At 39.4% G+C, this 26,330-nt stretch overlaps 1 protein-coding gene and 1 pseudogene across 2 annotated transcripts in view; one reads left to right on the top strand and one right to left on the bottom strand.

Moving 5' to 3' along the window:
* BCKDHB (branched chain keto acid dehydrogenase E1 subunit beta) overlaps window positions 1-26,330 on the top strand; it is a 210,429-nt gene that overhangs the window by 108,236 nt on the left and 75,863 nt on the right. The gene's annotated exons all lie outside the window — the stretch shown is intronic.
* LOC112862068 (large ribosomal subunit protein eL33 pseudogene) lies at window positions 23,555-23,943 on the bottom strand (annotated as a pseudogene).

The following is a 26,330-nucleotide window of genomic DNA, read 5'->3' on the forward strand; positions in this document are numbered from 1 at the left end:
TATCTTTCAGCCTTAGGTCTTTAATCATATTTGATATTTTTAGTGGGGCTTAAGATAAGAAGCATATTTTATTTTTCACTCTGTACCATTTTTTAAATACTCTGTCCTTTTCCATGGATTTGTGGTACATCTTCTGTCAGTATCTGATTTTCATGTATGTGTGGGTTTGTTTAGGGCCTCTTGAGTGTTTCTTTGTATCTAAAGACCCTTCTGCTAATACCTCACTATTTTAACAATATAGCTGTAGGATAAACTTAGATAACAGTAGGACACATTTTCCCAACTTGCCCTTGTTCACACTTCTTCTTGGCTATTTTTGGTCCTTGTATTTTCTATAGGAATTTGGAGATTAGCTTGCCAGATCTCACACACACACACACACACACACACACACACACACACACACACAGCTCTGTTGGAATTTTGATGGGAATTACATTTGATTTATAGATAATTTGGGGAATGTGACATATTGACTATTGATTCTTTCTTTCTATGAATATGTTCATATGTTCATATTTTGTATCCCTCCATTTCTTCAGACCTTCCTGTGTTCTTTATTAATCATTTGTAGATTTCCCCATGAACTTCTTGCTTATGTTTGGTTAGATTTATTCCTAGATACCTTACAGATTTAATTGCTGTGATGAATAGGATCTTTCTATTGTTTTTCCTATTACATTTTCTTTTCCTATTACTGGTCCAGAATACTCTCACTGAATACTGAGCTGTATGGAGGTTGAGTGGATTAGTCATGGAAAGGGCAGTTTGGATGCAGAGTCTCCTAAAATGGAGAGACCATAACGAGGGACTGACCCAAATTCGCATCAGTGAGATGCTATGGAGAAGAAAGCCTGGTTTCAAAGCCGTCTGAGGCAGCCCCCAAAACTTGACGACTAAGGAAAGTGAAGGGGTGAGTGAGGAAAGAGACTTGGGAACATGATAATCAAATGATGATCCTATTAAATGAGATTGGATGCATAAGAGGAAGTATTGAAGAGGGATAGTTGAAGATTCACAGGAGGACTGCATTTTAGTTAACTAACTTTGACTGTAAGAACTAGAATTTATGACCACTAGCTCAGTAGAAATCTGGATAGCATTGTGTGGACTGAAGGGAAATCTAGGGAAGCCCAGTTACAGGAACTGGGAGTCCAGTTATGTCTCAGGGCTCTTTATCGGGTGGGTTTTGATTAACCAGCTCCTTGGTCATCCTGACTTCTTCAGCTCTCATCCAGCCTTTCAACTGTAGTACCTGCAACCAGCTGGCAATATTCCTGTCAATACTATTTTAAATTTCAAACTGTGATATTGGCCCAACCGTCTTGTTAAGATGGCCCAACCATCTTGTCACAGGTTCTTGGCCAGCCCACAAATTGGCTGTTTTTGGCTTTTGTTTGTTTTGGTCAAGTGTTCACCATTGGTTCAGTCCTTCATAGGATGACTCCACATCCCAGTTTGCCCAGCCTAATTGTTATCCCAGAACAATTATGTTAATTGTTATATATTATATATAACATATATATAATATATATTAATAATATCCCTTTTTCACTTTGGACAGTACAGTATTGGTTATATTCCTCATCACCAGAGGCTACAGAACATGGCTTCTTATTCGAAAGGAGGGATTATGGGAGAGCAGTATGATTGGTAACTAGGCTAAGGGGTACTGAGTAACATCTCCTGTACTCCTAGTGTATAGTAATGGTACACTTGAAGAATCTGAGAGTCCACTGGTAATGGGATCTTATGATAAGTGGAAAAGAATAGATAGAGTGTACCATTTGTGTAAATTTCCAAATACCCAAGTCAAGCAGAGGTAAAGGTATATCTGAGTATTCAGATTGGGGTTAGAGTAGAGAATGTTTTGGCAGGTGGTAGAGATTGGCATGTCTTCATCAGGAAAAGGGTTCCTTCCGTTGGGGTTAAGGAGAAAGGGCTCAGGCATGAAACATCAGAGCTCTAGGGACACATCCCAGTCAAGGACTAACTAGACAAGATATAGTCACTAAAAGGTTGGACAGCAGGGTACAATTAAGCTAAAAAGAGACAAAAGGGCGCATAACCTTGCACTGAGACCCAACTGGAAATACAGGGATATTAAAATAATACTAAGCCAGCTCATTTCCAGGCATACTGTCATGTTTTACTCTTTAGCACTAGCATAATGGCTGAAATGTCAGTGGGCATAATCCCAAAGGTAAGAATTTCTCCAGCAGGGGAAGGGTAAGGAGTGGGGAGCCTTGTGGGTCATTACAAACTTTGGTCCATGGTGAGGTGATAGTAGCTGAATCAGTACATTTCTGATGTAAGAAGATTGAGGGTAGATAGAACAAACTCAGGTCAGGATAAAACCAGGTTCAGTTAATCATTGTTTGACAGCAGCTAAAAATGAGGATGTAAAATTTTCTAATATCTATATATATTTTTTTCAACGTTTTTTTATTTATTTTTGGGACAGAGAGAGACAGAGCATGAACGGGGGAGGGGCAGAGAGAGAGGGAGACACAGAATTGGAAACAGGCTCCAGTCTCTGAGCCATCAGCCCAGAGCCCGACGCGGGGCTCGAACTCCCGGACCGCGAGATCGTGACCTGGCTGAAGTTGGACGCTTAACCGACTGCGCCACCCAGGCGCCCCTATATTTTTAAAAATCTTACTTTAAATGGGTCTCAGTGTAAGGGCAGGGACGTAGAATTATGAAGGATATATTTATATTTGCCTATTTTAATAAGTTTACCTAAGGATGAAGAACTTTTTCAGTAAACTATGACAGTGAGAAGTTACATGTTCTAAATGTATTCAAAATGTGTATGAAAAAGTACAGTATTTCATGATGACTGGTTCTATAAATCTGAGCTTATAAAATAACAGAAGCTGCTGGGTTTTTATGTTGAGGAAACTGTAACTGGGAAACACATGTTAAGTATTGATATTTGAGGAAGGCTGAGGTGTTTGACGACAGACAGAAGTGAAGGCTGGAGAGGCGTGGAGAGGGAAGGGCAGAGTTTTGAGATTATTGTGTGTGTAGGTATATGTCTTGAACCATAAAATAGTGTAAAGGCATGTGTTATAGTAGAAGTAATAGCTAGGCAATGAGTGGTTTCAGAAACATGTTAGGAAATTAAGCTTCCTTTTGAGGTATTATCCCATAGAGATTCTAAAATGGGTTGCTCATAAATCAAATCCTGAAGGACTCCCAACATAATTATACAAGAAAAAAAAATAATAATAACAGTTAAAATTACCATTAAAAGAATTAGTCATAAATCTTTTTTATTTTGTTGTTGTTATCTAAATAGAGAATAAAATTGCCTTTGTTCTGAGGGAAAAATGGATAACAGGCATTTGTTTGTGTGGTTTGTACTTTATGTGTGTGTCTACTATAATAGTAACAGATAATGTCTTTTAACAGCTCATGGAAAGAATTAGTTTTTTCCCTCCCAAAAAGCTAGGCTTGTGGAAGCTGACAAAAGTCATTATATTATTATGATTTTTGGCTCAAGAAAATAATGATATCTTGGAAAAAGTGAAGGAGTATGGCTGTGGAAGAAAGAGATCTGTAATACAACAGACAAATTATTTAAACAAAAGATGCAGTGTTTCTTTAATTGGATTCTCATGGACTATTGGTTTAAAATGTGCTGACCAAAGGCAGTATCTAGAAGGAAGGAACTTCGGATTTCTGAATCCTAGGTTTTCCAGCTTGGGTTCAATTTAACAAACTTTTATTGAACATCTACTCTGGAGCGTGTAGCCTGAGTTTGATCCTCAGTTCTGTTATTCTGCCTCTCTGTGCATCTGTTTCCTCATCTCTGAAGGGGAAATGATAATAGTTGTCCTTATCTTCTGTTATTATTTTGAGGATGAACTGAATTATGTAAATTGTACTTTACAATTTAAAATGTATGTAAAGTACTTAGAACTGTGCCCACCACTTTGGCACAGAAAGTCAACTGAATTAGAGACTGGGGATTTAAAGATGTTTACGTTGTCTTCTTGGGAGAGACAGGTAAGCCACCCAACAATTTGGTATTTCCTGATAATGCCAAGAAAATATTATCAGAAGGTTGCTATGGGTACACAGACCTGGAAAAAATAACAACCTTAGGGGGATAGTTTTTTGGAGTAGATTTCAAGAAAGGTTTTCTGTAGGAAAGGGGAAAAAATTTCCCCCACAAGGCCAGGAAACAAAAAGTAGATGAAGCCAGAGGCTGGGACACATTCATTTGTAGCTTTTGGAGCTTCTTTCCTTATTAGGTTCACCTTCTTTCCTTATTAGGTACGATGATGGAGATCATTTTAAGTTTCAATATGTCTTTCATTTGTACTATTGGTGACAGAGTAGAGCTGAGTCTAGGAGCCTTGGAGTAATTGGAATAGCAAAAGATTATTCCCAAGTGCATTTCTGCGTAGTATTAGACCGAGTATTGACTTCAGGGCTGGGTTAGAAGGAGGCCACAGAGAATGAGCAGCACCCACGTGGCAGGGCCCTTTCTTTCCACTCTTTCAGTTCTAACGATGTGGAAGAGAAATAAGTATTATCTTGTTAAAAGAGAAAAAGGAAGACATTTTGAGATCAACATGTGGGAATCATACTTTAAGATAATCTTGCTCTAATAATTTGTGATGCTCCAACCTGTGAAAACTTCAAACTGTTCAGCAATGCCAAATTTATACATTTGTGGGTGCGCAGAAATGTGACTATATTTTTCTGTAACTGAACTCAGCTTAGCTCTGGAAACTCCTTTTCTGCTGGTATGAGCAAACATGTAATATTGCTCCTTTAAGTTAATCTCTCCTTAGCACTTGGGAGTAAAAACCTAGTCAAGTGCAAGATGTAATGCAAAACTCATAGTCATTCTTAGAGCTGTTCCCATTCTGTGGTTCTTCCTCCACTCCCACTCCCACCACTACCCAGCACACTCCAGATAGTCTCAATGTAGGGAAAGCCTTGGAAGAAGGAAGGTGTCCATCTAAATCATTTGTCCCCTGGGCCTACCTGGCCTTTCTCATGTGTCTCATCCTGATAGGGCTTTGCCTTTGTCTTCAGGTTTCCCTATCTATGGTTGTTTTTATTTATTTATTTTTTTAGGTGAGCTAAAACCATGATGACTGCTTGCTGGATTCATTGGCTGACCCTATAGTTCTCCATGCTCAGTATCCCCACCCTGTCTGCCATTGCTGCAGCAAAAGCTCTGCCAGACCTCCCTTGAAGGGGCCATGGGAATGTTTTTGGATTTCTTTGACATCCAAAGAAATCCTGGCTCCTGGGGACGATAGGGAAATGCAGAGCTCTTAATCCCATTTTGCCACCACTGCTGCTCTGTAGTATCTACCCAACACTGACTTGGAGGACCCATCAAAATGGTTCTCCCAGAGGTGTTTAGATAGGAAGCTGGGCACAAGCCCCTAATGTTTATGGATACCCTTCTCAGTCTATCTGAATTTTTTTTTTTTTTACCATCTTACCACTCCCATCTCCTGTTTATCCCCCCACAGGCATTCACTTGCATGTACACACCTTCAAGGACCTAGACATTGTCTAAACTCTAGTTAGACACCTTGGTCCTTACCTCTTTCTACCAGCCAATCAGACTTTTGTCTGTTTTCCTAGAGCCAGGAAAACTGCTCTAATACTATGTTGTGCTGTTGTCATACTCTGTGAGTAACTTTTACATGAACTCTCAATCATAGGTGTTGCAAGTCAAATACTTTTGGGACATTTCTCTCTCAAGTTCTTGCAATACAGAGTATGGGTTTTAGGACAGTTGCTGCTGCTGATCTTGTTTTAAAAATTCTATTTGGGGGGCGCCTGGGTGGCTCAGTCGGTTAAGCGTCTGACTTCGGCTCAGGTCACGATCTCACGGTCTGTGAGTTCGAGCCCTGTGTCGGGCTCTGGGCTGATGGCTCAGAGCCTGGAGCCTGCTTCCGATTCTGTGTCTCCCTCTCTCTCTGCCCCTCCCCCGTTCATGCTCTGTCTCTGTCTCAAAAATAAATAAAAACGTTAAGAAAACTTTTTAAAAAATAAAAATTCTATTTGGAAAGTTAGATCTGAACAACAAAGTCTTTGTTTTTGGCTATATCTGCCTGTCCCCCAAAGCTGAAGGTGACTCATCCTTACTGGGTACAGCAACAAAATCAGGAAGAATGAAAAACAAATCAGGTCATATTTCAAAAATACTATCCTGTTAAATCTTATTGCCTAGACCTGAGTTGTTATGTCACGGGAGAGGAGTCCTCAATCATTTATAGCCCTAACTTTGTGATGAGTCAGGCTGATGATACCCATGCATATTTATAAACAGAATTATTAGTTTGTCAAAGATGTGTTATAGGTGAGCTAATGTTAGATGTTGAGGGGAAACTGTTGGTCAGAATTTAAATTCTGATTCCTCTCTGATTCACATGGATGTCTTTACAATTTATTTAAAGCTTGCAGAATCTTATCTCTCAAACAGACAGAATGACTCACTTATGACAATAAAGCATATTGTCTGTACTTTTGGAAACTCAATGAAGGATGTCAGCAGCCAACCAAATTCTATTATTAGAGATGTAAAATGAATAGAAATGATTCTTGAAGTGACCCTGTTCAGTTCCTGAAATAGCAGCTCCTTGGATGATCACGACTGTGAATTGCTGCTCATGGCTGTTAGTGGAAGTCTGTGATGATGCGAACCACTTGACCCTGGCTGTGTCAGGCTGCTGTTGATGTTTTCTGCTACTTAACATTCAGATTGATTGAGGGCCTGCTTGTTCAGAGTCTTTCAAAGAATAAAATGAGATAATATATGTGAACATTGCAAGCATCAACTCTATGCAAGTGTTAGGTTGTTATTTTTAAATTTTGACTAGCTCTCCTGCTGTACTCTCTTTCTCTTTCATATACTTTTCTCTTGTTTCATTGGTTTGAGGTATTCATGCCTGGAAAGCTTGATTTTTTTAGAGGAAGGAAGCTTAATCAGCACCCTGGATGGTCAGTTTCATTTGTTATCTCAGCATCTTTTCCACTCTTTAAACCATGTCCTGGGACTTCTTTGGTTCTCTTTGGGTCTGTGACTCTTCCTGTTGTTTGAACATGGGAAATGTTTCCAAGTGTGAACTACATTCTCTGCTGCATAGTTTTAATTTTTTTCTCCAGTCCTCCTTGAGCTTATCACTTACACATTGGTTTGAAAAAAGATTGATTCGAATTCAACATTCAGATCAAGTGCCAGTTATGTGCAAAGTGTAGTGATGGTACTGGGGAGGGGGATGAGCCCCGGGTGTCCAGGCTTCCTACTTGAGTTGCGGTCAGTAGTGGTGCCATTCACCAAGGCTGGGAACACAGAGGTGGAGTGGAGGAGGAGGGTGGGCAGAGTCAGGGAGTAGTGAGAGATTGCTCTGAGTTTGGGATATGGGGAAAGCTTGACTAGGAGATGCTTGGGCTCCAAGTGGCAGATTGAAGCCAAGGGAGTGAATGAAAGAAAAGGGAGATGAATTCCATGTTGGGTAACTACCAGGCTTGCTGTGGTTATTCTTCTGTAAACAGATATCCTGATGGGGGGAGACCCCTCAAAATAGCTATCATCATGTTGAGGTATCTACGTGCTGAGTGTCATTGATGGACTTTCTGGAAATTACAGTTTTGACAATCAATGACAGACTTGGACTAGAGCTTCCCCACCTTGGCACCACTCGCATTTTGTTTCAGATAATTCTTTGCTGTGGGGGACTGTCACGTGCATTGTAGGATGGTTAGCAGCATCCCTGGTCTCTACCCACTAGATGGTAATAGCATTTCATTCCTTGCCCTTCCTGCTTTCAGCTGTGACAACCCAGACTGTCTGCAGACGTTGCTAAATGTCCTATGGGCTAGATAAAGCCACCTGAGCAAGTTCTTCTCTTGAGTTTATGTAAAGCATGTTTGGAGGAGCTACATTAGCTTTTCTCTTCCCAAACAAGTGAAAAGTACATTTGTTTCTGCAATTATCCTGATCCCCATTTAGGAAGCAGGTTACTTACCTTGGAAGATCTATTAAGTAATTTTATAGTTTGTTTTTTGTTTTTGTTTTTTTTTTAATTATGTCCTGCACATAAAAGCACAAATAGCTGCTAGGTTCAAATCAAATCTTGTTTTTCTCTGTGTGAATCATATATAAACGAAGGGGATGCTGCACTCCAGAGAATGACCTCGCTCGTGGTTATGACAGCCATTTCACAGGAATTGCTGCTAGTTCCTTATGTGCCAAGTGTTTTAAGGCAGACCATACAAAAGAGTTATCTGAGAATACTCTTGGGGTTGGAGGTAGGAGAGTGGTGTTCAAGTGAGGCAAATATGAGCTTGTTATAATAATTTGAATGTAAAAATATTAAAACATGAGAGCTAGTACTTAATAATTTTTAATGCATACTCTCTTATAGTTCATAAAGAAAAAGGATGTAAGAAAGTAACTTGATAAGTTACCTGCTCTAGTGGCTGAATAAACTTGTAGCTTGAAACAGTCCTCTTTGAATTAGTACCCCAGTTAATAGACTATTTATAAGATATGTCAATGGCAAACACTGGCCCGTATATATGTTGCTCTGAAAAGATGCTATCAATTATTCTATTGGAGTGCAAATTCTGTGAGGACAGGGATTTTGTTCCCTTTGCTCACTTTCTTTTCTTCACCTCCCACACTTCCTCCCTCTTCTAGTTCACAGTGGGGCAGAGTGGCCTGGGGAGCAGCCTGTGAGAGTATTTAGCATCCTTTTTGGTTGGCTCTATTTCTTCCCTGACCTCTGGCGCCCTTCCTCACAGCCTAGTGTCCCTGACCTGCAGCTGCTGAGAGCTAAGGCTGGTAGTATCACCTCTTCTCACGGATCTTCCAGCATGTCTTCCTGTCCGTGGCTACTGCACATTCTCTGTGCCTCATAGTACTGTGGCTATTATGACTTCCAACCCCAATCTTAATCTCATTCTACCAAATGGAGGAAGAAAGATGGACTCAAGCCTTTGTCACATGTATTCAGCCCACACTCAGAGGCATCCATACCTATGTTCTCAAAATCTGATCACAGCCTTGATTAACAGAAATGGGAGGGCTTGCAGAGAAAGGAGAGAATACCAGAGCTTGGAGGTCTTTGTACTGCTTTTCCTCCTGGGGACAAGAAGAGTGTATCTGGACAGCTGAGGGAGGCGAGGGCCTTTTCTGTGTACTTCTGTCATTTGGTTGGAATGAATAGGCCACTTTGGAACCAGCAACTGTATTTTATCATTTGCGATAGAACTAGATTTGGGCTAATTTGGTGTTATACAGTACAGGAAACGTGGAGTAAGTATAGTATGGTAACTATGAGTCTCCTCTCACGAGAGTCTCCGTGGTGCAGTGGATAGAGTGTTTATCCAAGCTTGCTTACTGGCCCCCTGTGTCTGGGTCAAGTTAATTAACCTCTCCAGTCCTGACTCCTCATCTTTAAGGCCAACTCAAGGTTGTCAGGATTTAATGTGATTGTTGTGTAAAAGTGCATAGTGATTTTTATGGTTTAAATGCTATAGATTGTTTATTTGCTCAGGAATTGTGTGATAACGGCTTCAGAATTGTTGCTAAGTTGTTGAAGATTAGGATTCTTGTTTTGGCTTTACTAAAGAGGTAGAATCCTTGGCTAAGCCATTTAACTTTGTGCACCCTGGATTCCTTATATCCAAAACAATCCACAGAAATGATTGATATTTTCATTTTCTAAGCTCTGAAATTCAATTTTATTTTACTATTTGAAAATCTCAGTCCTCTTGTTAGAAATGCATCTTGTGACTCATTTGAGCTTGACTCATCTCAGTTTGAATAGCCACTGCAACTGTGAAGTCCCTCACAAACAGTCCTATCGTTTTTAGGTAAGTATGTACAAGTAGAGCATGTTGCTGAATTGATATTTTACAACTGAATTATGTCTTAAGGAGTCCTGTGCCAGGTGAGAGGACAGTATAAACTTTTTTAAAATGCCTCCAGAGCACTCAGTGTGTCACAGGGACCCACGACAAAGGCAAAATTCTCTGAAGACGATATTTGTAACCAAATGCTCCTAGTTTCCCAGCACTCTGTTGCTCTAGGGGGTGCGAATCATGCATCCTTTCTGTGTTTAGATTTTTCTCCTTCGGCCGTATGTTTATCGTGTGAACCGAGGAGATTATGTACAATTTAGAGAAAACAGCTTTCACCCCTGGCCTCAGAGTTCAAGTGTCACTCATACTCTGTATTCTCATGGAAAACTACGCTTCGTGTCTTAAAGACTGTCTTCTTCTTTTACGTATTTCTGTTTGTTTTCATAGTGTTGGTAGCAACCAACATCAACAGATGGTTGATTCCTGCATATATTATTTTTTAAAAAAAATTTTTTTTCAACGTTTATTTATTTTTGGGACAGAGAGAGACAGAGCATGAACGGGGGAGGGGCAGAGAGAGAGGGAGACACAGAATCGGAAACAGGGTCCAGGCTCTGAGCCATCAGCCCAGAGCCTGACGCGGGGCTCGAACTCCCGGACCACGAGATCGTGACCTGGCTGAAGTCGGACGCTTAACCGACTGCGCCACCCAGGCGCCCCCCTGCATATATTATTTTTAACGTAATAACAGGGAGTTAAATTATTAAAACTCCAATCAAACTCACAAAAATACTTTCGTCATAAGCTGTGTACAGGTTTTTGACTGAGCTGTTAATTTAGGGGGTTGTGCTGTTGCTGCATCAAAGTCAGTAGGGACTTTATCATATAAATATTTAAAAACTACTGTAAGTAAAGAGAATAAGAACTGACACAGAACAGAAAGTCACTTTTATGCCCTAACAACAGCTAACAGAATGCTTACTGTGGTGCCAGGCATTATGGTAAGCCCTTTCTGTACATTATTTCATTTAAACATCCCAACGGTGCTCCTAGGTCGACACTAGATAGGCACTCCTGCTCCATCCATTTTATAGATGAAGAAACTGAGGCTCAGGTCGAGACACTTGCCCATGTTCACACAATGCGTGAGCTGCAAGGGCTGGGGGTTGATCCAAGCTGCCCAAGTCTAAAGCCGGTGCTGAAGTTGCATTTTACAGTAAAATTTCCAAAATTTCCTTCAGACAACACTGGGATTTATTTTTGTGTATATTAAGTGAAGTGGCAAATTGAGTGGTTTCTAGAGAAATTCAAATCCAAACAATGTTACTGCTGAGATCATTCAGATTATTTTGTCATTAGCATTTGATGAATAAGACTGTGTCCTGAACTGAACATGGTTATAGAATTAGGAAAGTACCTTAATTCTCCACTCTGTTTTCTGAACAGAAACTGAGGAAAAATTATAAATTGTTTTTAAAAGCATCAAATAGAGCTTATCTACTTTGCACAAAACTAGGGTGATAAATGGCTACCATCACAGATAGCTACTTCTCTCTGAAAATATGTTTAATATTTGCAACAATTTAAATTTAAATTATTCTCAACATTGCAAGTTTTGCAAATGTTAATTTTATTTAATTCTAAGAGATACTAAAAGTAAGACACTACAAGTAACAGATAAATATTAATCATTAAAAATATAGTTGAACGATTAAAATCTGCCATCACACAGTTAAAGCAAAGCCATTTAGACATGCCTCATTGTAAAGTTTCTTACAGTGTAGACTTTCCTTTTCTTTCTTCTTTTTCTTTCCTCACTTCTTCCTCCTATCAGCATCCTGTTCATGATCATCATCACTATCCTCTCCATCAATTTCTTCCAGACTCTACATCAGTGTTTTAATTGCAAGCTAGAGAAACTTACTCAGGCTTAGTTAAGCAAAGGAGTGATCTAGGATACCTTGCAGTTTGCAGTTTGAGTACAGTCGGAAGAATCAAGCCTCTTCGAGCAGTGCCAAAGCACACTGATGTGCTTATAGTGGGTTATAGATATTGATCTATTGGGAATAAATATTGATCCCTTAGTCTAAGGTCAGCTGGGTGGTTCCTGGGGCCATTTCTTCCAGCCTGTTAGCAGTCTAGCCCTCTAAACCCAGTGTGCCATGCAGATGTTAAATTTTAACGAATGCTAAGACTTAAGATGGCTGAGAAGTATCTTAGAAGAACAGGATACCCAGCAGATCTGGAGATGAAAGAAAGTTGCAGCAAGTAGTGGATGGTCTTTTCAGTTGTCACTTTGGCCGGGCCGGGGGGGTGTCAAGGAGATTTTGACCTTTGTGCAAACATGCTATTTATTCATATGTCAGCTTTCAGGAGAGGTTATTAGCCTTACCTTTGGGCTCTGTGTTCGTTCCTTGCTCAAGAGAATGTCAGGTGCTTTGGTTGATGGCGCCTTCAATATGTCATCTTACAGATGACACTTCTGGGAGAGTGGGCATGGGTGGTAGGGAAAATTGTAACATGTCATGTTATTCCATGTCACTTTATCATGCATCAAAATAATATATCTTTTTAAATATACTAATCACAGGGGATCTTTGGTCCAAAACTCATGGCTGTATATATAATGTTTTTCTGAATATTATGTAGTTTTCATAATGAACATTGGTGAAAAAAAAATTTTTTTTTGAGAGAGAGGGCGCAAGTGAGCAAGGGGTGGGGGCGGGGGTGGGGAGGGGGTGGAATCCCAGGAAGGACAGAGGGAGAGAGAAAGAGAGAGAGAGAGAAAGAAGTGGGGCTCACCCAAAGTGGGGCTCATGCTCATCCAGAGCTGGGCTTGTGTTCACCCACAGTGGGGTTTGACCTCACCTGATATGGGACTCAAACTCACGAACTGTGAGATCATGACCGGAGCCAAAGTCAGATGTTTAACAACGTGAGCCACCCAGGCGCCCAGTGAAAGAAGATTGTAAGCCGTAACTTGTTTTTAACCCTAAAGGAGAAGATAGTAAATTTTAGCTTTTATAGATCATTAATTCCTATCAAGGTTTGTAAAATTTAAACATTGTTGAAATGGAAATATGCTTTTAAAATATCTTCAGGAATTGAATTAAGTTATCTTTAGGCAACATTTCATAAGTAGTCATTTCTCTGTTGAAATAATCATGATCCTTCCTTTATTATAAAATAACTAGGGTGTATCAATGTTCATGTTTGTTTGATTTAGGCTTTTATGCAGTGTGCATATAGGATCATAAAGGATGGGCCACAGAACCTTTTCCCTGTTTATAATTAAATCTAAGAAACTAAAAATTTCTCCTCTGATTTCTTAGTATCTTAATATATTATTGTTACTTTATACCCATAGCTATGTTATCCTAATCCTATCCCTCTGTCTTTTAGTGAACCTGTTTTTTGTTATTGTTGTTTTTACACGTCATGGTTTTTAATCAGATTCTTTTTGAGAATTTATTTTTCTTTCCAAATTCTGTATTATTAAGTGTGATTGTAAACTAATGTGAGTGATCTTTTTAATTGTCCATAAACAAATTTTAAAGTTAATTACAAAACAATTCCAAAGGTGCATTAAGCATTTATGACTAGAATAGCATATTGGTATATTTAAAATTTTTTTAATATAATTTATTGTCAAATTGGCTAACATACAGTGTGGACAGTGTGCTCTTGGTTTTGGTATTTTGGAGCACAGTGTTCATTATTTGTTTAAAAATGAATCTGGGGGCGCCTGGGTGGCGCAGTCGGTTAAGCGTCCGACTTCAGCCAGGTCACGATCTCGCGCTCTGTGAGTTCAAGCCCCGCGTCGGGCTCTGGGCTGATGGCTCAGAGCCTGGAGCCTGTTTCCGATTCTGTGTCTCCCTCTCTCTCTGCCCCTCCCCCGTTCATGCTCTGTCTCTCTCTGTCCCAAAAATAAATAAAACGTTGAAAAAAAAAATTAAAAAAAAAATGAATCTGTATTGACACTACAGGTTGTATATGTTTTATCTATCTATATTATTATTATTATTATTATTATTATTATTATTATTATTTTAATGTTTATTTACTTCTGAGAGAGAGAGAGAGAGAGAGAGAGAGAGAGAGAGAGAGAGAGACAGTGGCATGGTGGGGGAGAGGGCAGAAAGAGAGGGAGACACAGAATCCAAGGCAGGCTCCAGGCTCGGAGCTGTCAGCACAGAGCCCGACATTGGGCTTGAACTCACAAACCGTGAGATCATGACCTGAGCCGAAGTCAGATGCTTAACCAACTGAACCAGCCAGGTGCCCCTCTATATACTTTAAAATATACCTTCAATGATTTTCTAGTTTTTAAGTTCCTTAAGGCAGAGCCCAAGTGTTATTTTTATTGATTTTGTACCTTATTAGCTTTCCTGAGTGTACATTGCACCTACATAAACTGAAGTATGGAAAAGAGATGTGTCCTATATAATTCTTTATGAGAATTATAACATCATTACTAATATTTTTCTCAAAATCTATTAAAAGTAGCCATCCTTCTAGAGTTTGCCAAAAATGAATCTTCCATGAAGGGTTTTTCACATTCAATTCTTTCTTTCCATTCATAGTGGCCTCTCTTCTTCTGTTCTTAAAAACTGTTTTGGGGGGCTCCTGGGTGGCGCAGTCGGTTAAGCGTCCGACTTCAGCCAGGTCACGATCTCGCGGTCCCTGAGTTCGAGCCCCGCGTCGGCTCTGGGCTGATGGCTCGGAGCCTGGAGCCTGTTTACGATTCTGTGTCTCCCTCTCTCTCTGCCCCTCCCCCGTTCATGCTCTGTCTCTCTCTGTCCCAAAAATAAATAAAAAAAAAAAACGTTGAAAAAAAATTAAAAAAAAAAACTGTTTTGGTATTAATTTCTCAAATACTTTGATTTACAAAAAATGAAAGGACAAAATTCAGATCACCACAGATAGTTCATCACTAAAGAGCCTGACATTACAGTGTGCAGTAGGGAAAAAACTAAATATGGAGTAAGCAGTAGTTTTCCGTGTTACAGGATGATAAGGTTTTAGATCTCTGTGCAAAGAACTGGGGGCAGAAACCAAATGTATTTTCTATTATCTTACACCCCTAAAGGTTGGAAGTTGTCTTTGAGAAACCATTAATTTCCCTTTGGGTCTTCAGATTGGCAGCTGAATAGTAAGCCTAAGTCAATAAAATTCAAAGTTGGCAAAAATGTTTACATTATTTAACTTCTTTAATGTTGCATTTATATATATGTGTGTGCATGTATATGTAATTAGGTCTATATACCTATATGTATGCATGTGTATATGTATATATGTAAAGTTGTTTACATAAACCTCTATTTAAATTCACAAAATTGCCAATTTTTGTAATGCTTTTTATAGTTTAGCTTTTTATTTAGAAAGAAAACAGTCTCATGGTAGTTCTTCCTAGGTTCAACTAAATAGCACTTTTCTCTGTGCTGGAGAAATCAGGTAGCTCTTTTAGACTTAAGTCATACTTTTAAAATTAAAAAACCAATTGACATCTGTTAGCGTTTCAGGCAAGAGATATAATTGTTAATATTGTTTAGCCATGATAAATGCACTGTTTCATAGTATACTTTTTTTTGACAACAATATTGTTCAAAACAGATTTCTAATTATACAATTATTGGGTAACAGGAGAGGATGTTTTCAAATTTGCATATTATGGTGGGTGATTTTACTTTAAAATCTAGTGGTTTCTTGCACAATTTTATGGTTTCTCCAGTTGCTAAAATGTGAATACCTACATTATTAAAAATAAATTTCACACAGAGAGAGACAAATATTATATAACCTCACTTGTATGTAGACTCTGAAAAAAACCTCAAACTCATAGAAACAGAGACCAGATTGGTGGTAGCCAGGAGCAGGGTGTAGGAGGTGGGGAAAAAGAGTAAAGGTAGTCAAAGGGTACAAACTTCAAGTTGTAAGATTGGTAAGTTCTGGGGATGTTGTGAGAAGTACAATGATTATAGTTAACAATACTGTATTGTATACTTGAAAGTTTCTAAGAGAGTAGATCTTTAAAACGTTTTCACCACACACACACACACACACACACACACTATAACCACGTGAGGTGATGAATGTGTTAGCTAACCTTATTGTGGTAGTCATTTTGCAACATATACATCACACACCTTAAACTTACATCGTATTATATGTCAGTTATACCTCAATGAAGCTGGGGAATAAATAGTAAATTTGGAAAAATAAATTTTTCCGTTAGAGTTGCAGTTTCTTTGTTATATATGAGACTACTTTTAAAAAGGAAAAAAAAATGTTTAGCCCTTTGACAACTGAGGCACCAAGGCCCAGTCATAAAAAAAAAAAAAAAAAAGAAAAGAAAAGAAAAGAAAAAGTCTGGTGCACCTGGGTGGCTCAGTTGTTTGGGTGTCTGACTTTGGCTCAGGTTATGATCTTATGGCTTGTGAGTTGAGCCCCACATTGGGCTCTGTGCTGACAGCTCAGAGCCTGAAGCCTGCTTCGGATTCTGTCTTCCTCTCTCTGTGCCCCTCCCTCACTTATGCTCTTTATCTCTCTCTCAAAAATAAATAAACATAAAAAAAACAAAAACAAAAACAAAACAGAAAAAGCCCTTTCTGTATGAGGCTTATATTCTTACATTTGGCTGATTGACTACTTAAAAAAAAAATTCCTACTTCCTCTTTAATATCTCTGTCTGCACACCTCCACATACCTTACCCCCAAAATACATATATACATATGCACACACATACATACAATACTATCTACATATATGTATGTATATAAGATATATAAATCCCTTGTGTCAGGCAACTCATATATATTTTTTTTCTTTTTTTATGATATAACTTGTAAATCAGGGAATTATGTTTAACAGTAATGCACATTCTAAGGATTTCAAATCTGTCTTAAATTTTTTTTCAATGTTTATTTATTTTTGAGAGACAGAGAGAGACAGAGCGTGAGTAGGGAAGGGGCAGAGAGAGAGGGAGACACAGAATTCAAAGCAGGCTCCAGGCTCTGAGCAGTCAGCACAGAGCCCGATGCAGGGCTCAAACCCACGAACCATGAGATCATGACCTGGGCCGAAGTTGGACGCCCAACCGACTGAGCCACCCAGGTGCCCCTCAGTTCTGCCTTTAAATATTCCCTATTAAGTGTACTAAATTTTCCACTTACTGTTCTGTCTCTATAATACGTCCTTTGCATTAATTTGTTCACAGACTTTTTCCTTTTCTTTGCTTGACTGAAACAAAATTAAATGAAGAGACGAATGAGGCACCATTTCTGCCTGAAAGTTCAAAAGCAGTCAGAGATCAGTGGCAGGTTGTTTTCACCAGCTCCTGGTCAGCTTTTCATAGTGGAGGTATCTGAGAGAGAAGGTCACCAAACTGGGCAAAGGATTCATATTTTCAGGGGCTTTTGGAGCTTGAAGGGACTTAGGCAGTTGTTCATCTAACTCATAGAAAACCAGTAGAACACTGATTACAAATAAGGGGCATAGTAATGGATTAAGATACTTCCTTCTTTGTTTAGGATATCAGAGAAAATCTTCAACAAAACTTTCTTTCCTTAAAAAGAGTCAAACTTGGGGTGCCTGGGTGGCTCAGTCTGTTGAGCGTCTGACTTTGGCTTAAGTTGTGCTCTCAGGGTTCATGAGTTTGAGCCCCATATCAGGTTCTCTGCTGTCAGCACAGAGCCCGCTTCAGATCTTCTGTCCTCCCTCTCCCTCCCCCTCCCCCACTTGTGCGCATGTTCTCTCCCTCCCTCCTTTTCTCTCTCTCTCTCTCTCTCTCTCTCTCTCTCAAAAATAAACTTAAGAAAAGACTTGTAAACATTTTGTCATCACTAGCCTGTAGTTCTGTGTGGAATAAAAAAATTGAGAAGCAGCAAACAATGATTACTGACCCTCTCTTTCCCACCTTTCTTGCATGTTGACACTGTTCTACTTTGCTCTTCTGGTGGGTTGGATGCCTTGGGGGTAGAGATGGCTCTGAGCCACACCCAAGCACCAGGAGCCTGAGGATCTGCCTTTTCTCGGCCCAAGATTCCTGGTTAACTCCTATGCAGTGATCCTGTGAGAACAGGCATTATAGGGGTGGTATCAACATTTATTCCATGACAACAGGGCAACAGGTGAGCAGCACTAGTATATTCTATCCCTGAAACTCAAATTAACACATGAAAGTATAAACCATATTCTTCAACTTCATGTTATAACTCTTTGGTTGTAATTCTCTCTCAAACTCCTCCCTAGAACTTTCTCCCACGCTGGAGTTAGAGTGGATGTCACTGTGCTTCTAATTATGGTTTGCTTCATTTGATGTCCCCCCTCCCCCCAACATAAGGCTATTGCTATAAGATGTCCTAAGGGATGGCATCCTATGGTCAGGACACTAGGAATGGACAATAGCCCATGTTAATGGATCATTCTTTAACTTCTCTCAGGTCAGATCCTGTCCTCGTTCTGGGAACCTTTCTCTCTTGACCTCTTGAACATAAAGACTATACTTAATACACTGTGTACATGAAAACAAAGTAGGTAAAGCAATATCAATAATTCTGTCATAACCTCCTCATTTTGACTTTTCTTCAGGGACTGAGATTCAGGAGGTGCTATTAAGTTAATATTATTGGTATAAATTTCATTGCTTTTTTTTTATATGTTCTTCGAAATTTCTTTGGTGTATGGTTGTATAAGAGCTATATACATAAGGAATTTTATTTTATGCACATTTAAGTGTCAGAATAAGTTCATAAATTAGTTTTCAAAATTTTTCTCTTAAATGGTGTTTATCTGAACATTATTCAAGCTGAGACACATGGGACAAGGGCCTCTGTGCGTGCAGTTTGCAGCGTACTGGCTTAGATCGTGGGTCCTGGGAAAGCACACACTCTCTCTCTCTCTGAGGTCTACCTCCTGTGTCCCCTCAGGCCCACCACTGTTGTTCATTGCTGACAGTGGATGGTGATTTGGAGCCTGTAGTTATAAACTCTCCACTCAGCGAGGGCTTGCAATCTGTTGGAGCCCAGATGCTACCTTAGGAATCACATAATTCAAATGAGGTTCAATTTTGTTTAGGGACCACAATCTACTTAACCCCCCAAATTGGTATTCGTCACATTTGCTAGGGTCATCCATCCTTTTAGGACCAGTTTCCCAGTCTTTAAGTTCATATAGTTTGGTGTTGATGGTGATGATGATGATAAAGGCAAGCAGCTATTGTCATTCATTTAAGTGAGTACTTTCTAGTGCCAGGCATGTCATGTATGGAATTAGTGGTTCTCACAGCAACCTTGAAAGTAGGCAATACGATCCCCATTTTATGGATGAAAACCTGGGCTCAGAGAAGTTATCTTACTTACCTTAAGCCACATAGCTGGTAATGGGAATCTAGGTTTCATTTTAATCTGAGTCTTTCTACACCCCCCTCACCCCACCTATGTGCATTGCACTGGTTATGTTGTCTCTATCTCAAAACTGAATATGTGTTTTAGAAAAGATGGGAATGTATGCTAGGGACACCTGTTGGCGAATTTGACTTCTCTTTAGAGTTCTTTACATAAGGATGATTATTTGAAGATAGATGCCAGCTCTGTGACCTTGTCTTCTTGTTGAAGACTTAACTCATGATTTAAAAAAGTCACCCAAATAGTTCAGTATTGAAGGCAGATATGTTTATTAGTATTACTGATACCACCACTTAATTTTATTCAAAGAACTGGTCTTTGACATTTCTCAGATTGGTTACTGGCTCTAAGTGGCTGTAGCTTATTGAGAATCTGCAGATTTATGTCTCAAATGGTGTTCCCCAGCCACCCTTCCCTCCCCACTGCCTTGTTCAGTGAGCAGGGTAACTTGCTGGCCCAGGCCAGCTACAATATTATGGTTTCAGTGTCGGTCATGCAGAACCAGCCCTGTTCTGATTTCAGAATTATGGTTGGCTGGCCTGGTGTAAAGTGACTCCCTCCTTTGAAGGAGGGTGGGACTGGGGAGCAATAACATTAAAGGTTATGCTAATATTCCATGCTCATGAAGGTTTCCTGGTTTCATTTGAAGCTGTCGTTTAAAATATATGAACTTCTAATAGTATCGATAAAAAAGTGTGAAAAAAAGGTGTGCATAGAAGCAAGCACACGTATTTTCCAGGTCATGCATTTTTTAAATAATAGATGTGAAAAAATGGTTATTTTTCTTTAAGACAGAGATTTATGAGTGATTTCTTATAAGTTTTTTTTTTTTAGAACTCAAAAGAATAACAAAACCCTAGTATGTTTCCCTTAATTCACTGGAAATAATTATAACATTAATCACCATTAGAACTAAAGGGGAAATGTATTATAGATTCAATAACATCCATTTTTATGCCTAACAGAAATGAATTTATGATTAGTGAAGGACAAAACCCTTTATTTTTGAGCATTTTGAACCTAAAATGTACCAGATAGGGGGGTTGGTAACCTTTGGGAGGATGGTAGCAGTGGTGGTCAGGTGGTAATTACCCATCGTCCTGAGGCCACATCGTGACTGTTAGGAGAACCTTATGGTCCTATCCTCATCATTTGGATCTTTGGATTTTCCAGCCCCTTTTCTGTGTGGGTCCTGAAATAAACCTGATTATTTTCATGGAACCACCTTCATTCTCTTCCTCTGCTTGAAAATGTTGGTCATGGCATCTATGCCTCCTTGTTGTTACCTGTTCCTTGTAGCTAAGGCAGACACACCAACTTTGGACATTACTCTCGCTGCTGTTGGCCTGGCCCAGGTCCAATATTGATGGCCAAAATTAGCAATTTACACTTGCAAAAATTGGTGGTGGTGGTGGATGGGAGTAATAAAGAGTTTTATAGATTCCCTTTTACATAAAGAAAATTTCCTAGAAAATTATGTTTTTGATAGGAGAAAAAAGTTGTAATCTATGAAGGACTAACAATAATTGGCACACTGATTTTCAGCCCTTCCCTAGGGTACAAACACACTGGAGTTCTCGTGGTCAGGCCATGTAGGACACAGTTACTGAGCGCATTGCAGGGAAGAGTTTCAGAACTGTAGGCTACTTGTTTTTTCCTGCACACGTAAAATTTCAAGTGCTGTAATTGTCCACTTATGATGTCATTTTGGAGCATACAGCAGGACTACCGAAAACTTAGTTTACACGTTATCTTGGATAGCTTATTGTTTTTCTGGGTTTTAGAAACACGTGGTGAAGAAATGGCTCAAATGTTTTTCTTCTGAAACACTGGGTCTGCTCTGCTAAATGTAACGTTCAACAGAATGGATGTTTATCCTGCTAAATATCCGCAAAATGTTTGGTAAGGCCAGGGTGGAAGGCTGCCTAACTCAGTGTATAATTTTGTGGTAAAGATAACATGGCAGAAAGTGCATCCTGACATTTGGGAAAAAAAAGAAAAAGAAGTGTTATTTTGCCAGAAAGATGTTTCCTTAAAGTATAGGTTGCAACTCTTAGGCAGATCCGGACTGGAGGCATATTTTGCTTGGCTTTCACAGTATTAAAAACAAAAAGTCTGACCACCAAGGTTGGAGACTCTGTTTGCTGGTTGTCCACACTCCCACCACTTGCTTTTGCCTCGGTTGCTCACATTACTCCCCAGGGTTCTGAGACGTTTCTTTTGTGTCTCTTCCTAAAAGAAAGCTATTTGTAGGCAATGTCTGATTGCCATGCCCTGAAGTTGCCATTGGACTGTTAGAAGAACCTCCTTCTTGCTCCTGCTCCTTGCTCCTCTTGGCTTCAGCTCAGGTTGGGCAATAGCAGGCCCCTGGTGGACTTTGGGAAAAGGAAAATGGAAGGAGAAGGGGAAGAAGTCCTGTCTGTGCTTCCCCAGCACTGGTCCCCCAGTGTCCAAGGAGGTGGAGGGCAGCCAGGGAAAGGCTGCTCAATGCCATGCTCTAGCCAGGGAAGGAAGAGAAAACACCCCTCTCCTTACTCATCTTGTCTTCCTGTGTGCTTGTTTCTTGCCCCTGTTATTTTTTGACACATGGGTGGGGTCCAATTAATCTATTCTCATTTATGCAGCATGCAGTTTTGAAGTCCACAGAACGTGGGTCACTGTGCCGGGGTCGTGGAGGGCAGTAGGGGAAGATACCCAGATCTGTCACTGCTGTGAATTTTAGTTCTATTATTGTGGTTTTAGTCCCCACGTGAGAATTTCGAGTGTCAACTATATCCTTCACCAACCATACAATACCCTTAGAATTTTTATTTCTGTCTCTTAGAGACTAGAACTTGTATTCTCTTGACAGTGCACAATAGTTGCTTAACACTTTCTTCTGGCTCTTGAGTAGATCATTTTCAGAGACAGGGTACTTTCCAGCATTTTTTTTTTTTTTTTTTTTAGTAGGCTCTATGGTTTATTCTTTGTTTTGCTTCCTTTACTCATCTTTGAACAGGGCGATATCATTTTGTCCGCACTCATTTGCCAATAGCCAGAGTGTGGGGTTCACTTTGATTCTGCCCTGTTTGTTTGCTGGGGGAATCCCTTTCTTGAATTTCCAGGCCAAAGGGTAGGCCATGCAGCTCCCAGCCTGAACGCCAGGATAGGAGCTCTACTTCCAGGTAAGAGCTGCTCCTGCCCTGCCAGCTTTTTCTACCTGCTTCTCTGCCACTCTGAACCAGGGGCTGTAAACTCAGGGGCCTGAAGATGTTAGGCAGATGAAACAAAATTATTATGGAAGCCATTGGTCTTAGACAGTATGCAATGTATGGAGGCTGTGGAAGGCATTTAAGTGCAATATTTCTAAAGTGCTTTGCCCTTTTTTTTTTAAATGTTTAATTATTTATTTTGAGAGAGAGAGAGAGGGAGGGGCAGAGAGAGAGAGAGACAGAGACAGAATCCCAAACAGGCTCAGCACAGAGCCCCATGCGGGGCTGGGCTCAATCCCACGAACAGTGATGTCATGAACCATTACATCATGACCTGAGCCAAAATCAAGAGTCAGATGCTTAGCCAACAGAGCCTGTGCTTTACCCTTTAATTTTTTTATTAAAATAATTTTTTTAATGTTTATTCATTTTTGAGAGAGAGAGAGAGTGCGAGTTAGGGAGAAACAGAGAGAGATAGAGACAGGATCTGAAGCAGGCTCCAGGCTCTGAGCTGTCAGCAGAGTCTGACGTGGGGCCTGAACCCACGTGTTACGAGATCATGACCTGAGCTGAAGTCTGACGCTTAACTGACTGAGCCACCCAGGTGCCCCTCTGCTTTGCCCTTTAAACAGTTTGCCCATGAACCAAATATGGTATTGGAGTCTTTTGTGTGAGACCGTGTTTCTAAAACAGTGTTTCTTAAACTTTTTTTGATTTTTTTTTGACCAAGTATATGCACATGATTTTTTTAATTAATTAATTAATTAATTAATTTAAAGTTTATTTATTTATTTTGAGAGACAGAGACAGCATGAGTGGGAGAGAGGAAGACAGGGAGGGAGAGATAGACTGCCAAGCAAGCCCTACACTCAGTGCAGAGCCCGATGTAGGGCTTGAATTCATGAACCACGAGGTCATGGCCTGAGCTGAAATCAAGAGTTGGATGCTTAACTGGCTAAGCCACCCAGGTGCCTCTGCACATGATTATTTTTAAAACAGAAGTCCAATATTTTATATTTTGGGGATTCTTTTCTGAGAGTAAATCTCAGAACTGAGATTGCTTATTCTAGGAGTCTAAAAATTAGTAGCGTTTTTTGTTTGTTTTTAAATCTACACCTTTATTTATTTACTTTTCAGTTAGTTTAAATCCTTGAGGGGTACAACATCACATGGATTCTCTGGCCAATGGCTTTAGCAGGAAGGTGGCTTGGGAATTTGGCACGAACCATGCCACTATTTCCATGAGCATGAGTTACTTTTCCCCAGATTACTCTGGTTTTATTTGGTTTGCCACCAGGAGTCACTGTGTTGTTCTTTGCTTTGTACACATAAGCACATCTCTTGCCTAGATAGAATTCAGTTTCATCTCGAGCATAAACACCTTCAATTTTAAGAAGAGCTGTGTGCTCCCTCTGGTTCCAGAGACCCCACTTACACCAGCAAAAATGGCTTTGGACCCCAACCTTCCAGACATATTTGTCATTTCAGGAGTCCTGTTCTCAGCAGGCCTCCATGGGTTCCAAGATGGCAGAAAGAGACTAAACATTAGTAGCTTTTGATAAATAGATTCCCAAAATGTTTCTCAAAAGATTTATGCTGGTTTACATTGCCTAGGCAATGTGTTTTTACTGTAACCAGAATTCAAATTTAAATTATTTTGTGATTTTTAATGGATGAGGTATTATTTCATTCTTTTTTAATTTATATTTTAAAATTTATTAGAGTAGTGGAACATTTCATTGGTTAGTAATGATATCTTCTCTTATAATAATAATATTCATAAAAGATATAGTAAAATGAGCAACTTATGATAAAGTAAATCAACAACCACAAAATCTTCTTAGATCACCCCTCAAAAAATGACTTTATCATTTATCTGCAATAGGTCTCACTTTTTGTGGTATAATGGCCACAGTTATCTTACTCTATTTTTTTTTTTTAATTTTTTTTTTTTCAACGTTTTTTATTTATTTTTGGGACAGAGAGAGAAACAGAGCATGAACAGGGGAGGGGCAGAGAGAGAGGGAGACACAGAATCGGAAACAGGCTCCAGGCTCCGAGCCGTCCGCCCAGAGCCTGACGCGGGGCTCGAACTCACGGACCGCGAGATCGTGACCTGGCTGAAGTTGGACGTTTAACCGACTGCGCCACCCAGGCGCCCCTCTTACTCTATTTTATTAGTCCTTGTCAATAAAAATGTTGCAGAACAGAGAACTGTGCATCAAACAAGAGTGGACTGTTAATATTTTTGTGGTTTATAAGGAAAGAAAATTTCAGGGTGTTTTCCCTGGGGAAAAAAAAAGTTTAAATCTAGATATAATTGATTTTTCAATATTGAGTTTTATTTCTGGAAAACTATTATACCACATATAACTTCTCACTTGTATTTCATTAGCAATGGATTTTGATACTGCAATTCTTACCTTGAGATATGTGTACGTCTGAGCCCTTTACCTTCTCCATCAAATCAATGAGTGTTTTGCAGACAAATATTACTATTCCTGCTAGATGGATTCTTTTCCTGACTTTACCTGTGATATAAATAGCTTCTCCCCATCATCTTGGTTTTAATGAAAGTATGAAATCTATATACTTTTATTTTTCTGTATGCCATCTTAGTAATATATACTCAAAACTACATGTATAACTTTTGCTGAAATATCTTTTGAGTTTTACTATACTACTCTTTTGAGTCATAAAAAAGACCCAAAAGATTTTAAGCCTTGCCCATGTATTATGAACTACACATGATTTTTGTTTTGTAATGGACTAAAAACCCATTTACTTCAACAGAATTGGACCAGGTTTTAGAAAATAAAAGCATTTATCCATGGTGATGCGGAATTGTAGCAGTGTTTATACTTTTGATCATTCCTTAGAGAAGTATTACCTTGGTAGACAACCAGCTGGCTTCAGGGAAAATTGTACCCTTGATACATGCTTAAAACAGCAGTGTAAAACGTAACTGGCTGACCGTGCTGGTTTTGGTTAGGGTCACTTTCTTATTATTCATGGTATGCTGGGAGCACAGGGGATGATATCAGTTTCTACCCTGTAGAACTCTTATGATGGCCAGACATAGTATTTCCCTCTGTTGTCAACACTTGAGAAAAATTTGCCAAGTGGAGACTTATGAATAGAAAAGGAGAGAATATTAGTAATTGTGGTTTGTTTTCGGAAGAGAAAAATGCAGTTTTTCAATGTTATTTTAGAAAAGATCTTAGGAGTTAAAGTTTAAAATTCTAAAAAACGTTTGTTTTTAACAAATAGGGCATGATTTTTAATCCCAGTACTCTTTAATTTCTTTCCTAAGTATGTTTTGTCCTAGGACATTGTGGCAACCCATATTACAGTCCTTTGGGACCTGGGTTAACTCATCTTTGTTTCCCTAGTATTGGCACATGTGAACAGTTCAATAAATTGTTTTTGACATGAACCAGTGACCTTGGAATTTTTACAACATTAAAAATTAATTGAGAAATTAAATGGGAAACATAAGATGATGGTGATTTTTCTGGTTGGTACCAATGTTCCAGACTTTCTTAGTTGGCGTTGTTTTATCTCCTAATTACTGGCAGAGTAGGGAACAAAGACAGGAAGCTCAGAAGGTTCTCTATTATGTAACTAGACCCCATTGTTTTTTTGTGCAGTGGACTACAGATGCTGTTACTACCTGTAAGTTATCTTCATGATTCTAATTGGCTGATTTACCTTTGAAGTTTTTTCGGAAGAGGAAAGCCATTTCAGACAATCAAGCTGGGAAAGGATCTATGTGGCATTAGTGATCTTAAGAAAAAAATGTCTTTGTGTCTGTTTCAGAACAGAGGGTAGTGAGGAAACCAGATGCATGGTTTTCCAAGAAAGAGGGCATGATGAACAATTAAG

The sequence above is a fragment of the Puma concolor genome, chromosome B2 (genome assembly GCF_028749965.1).
Source record: "Puma concolor isolate L17-30 chromosome B2, mPumCon1.1.hap2, whole genome shotgun sequence".
Lineage (NCBI taxonomy): Eukaryota > Metazoa > Chordata > Mammalia > Carnivora > Felidae > Puma > Puma concolor.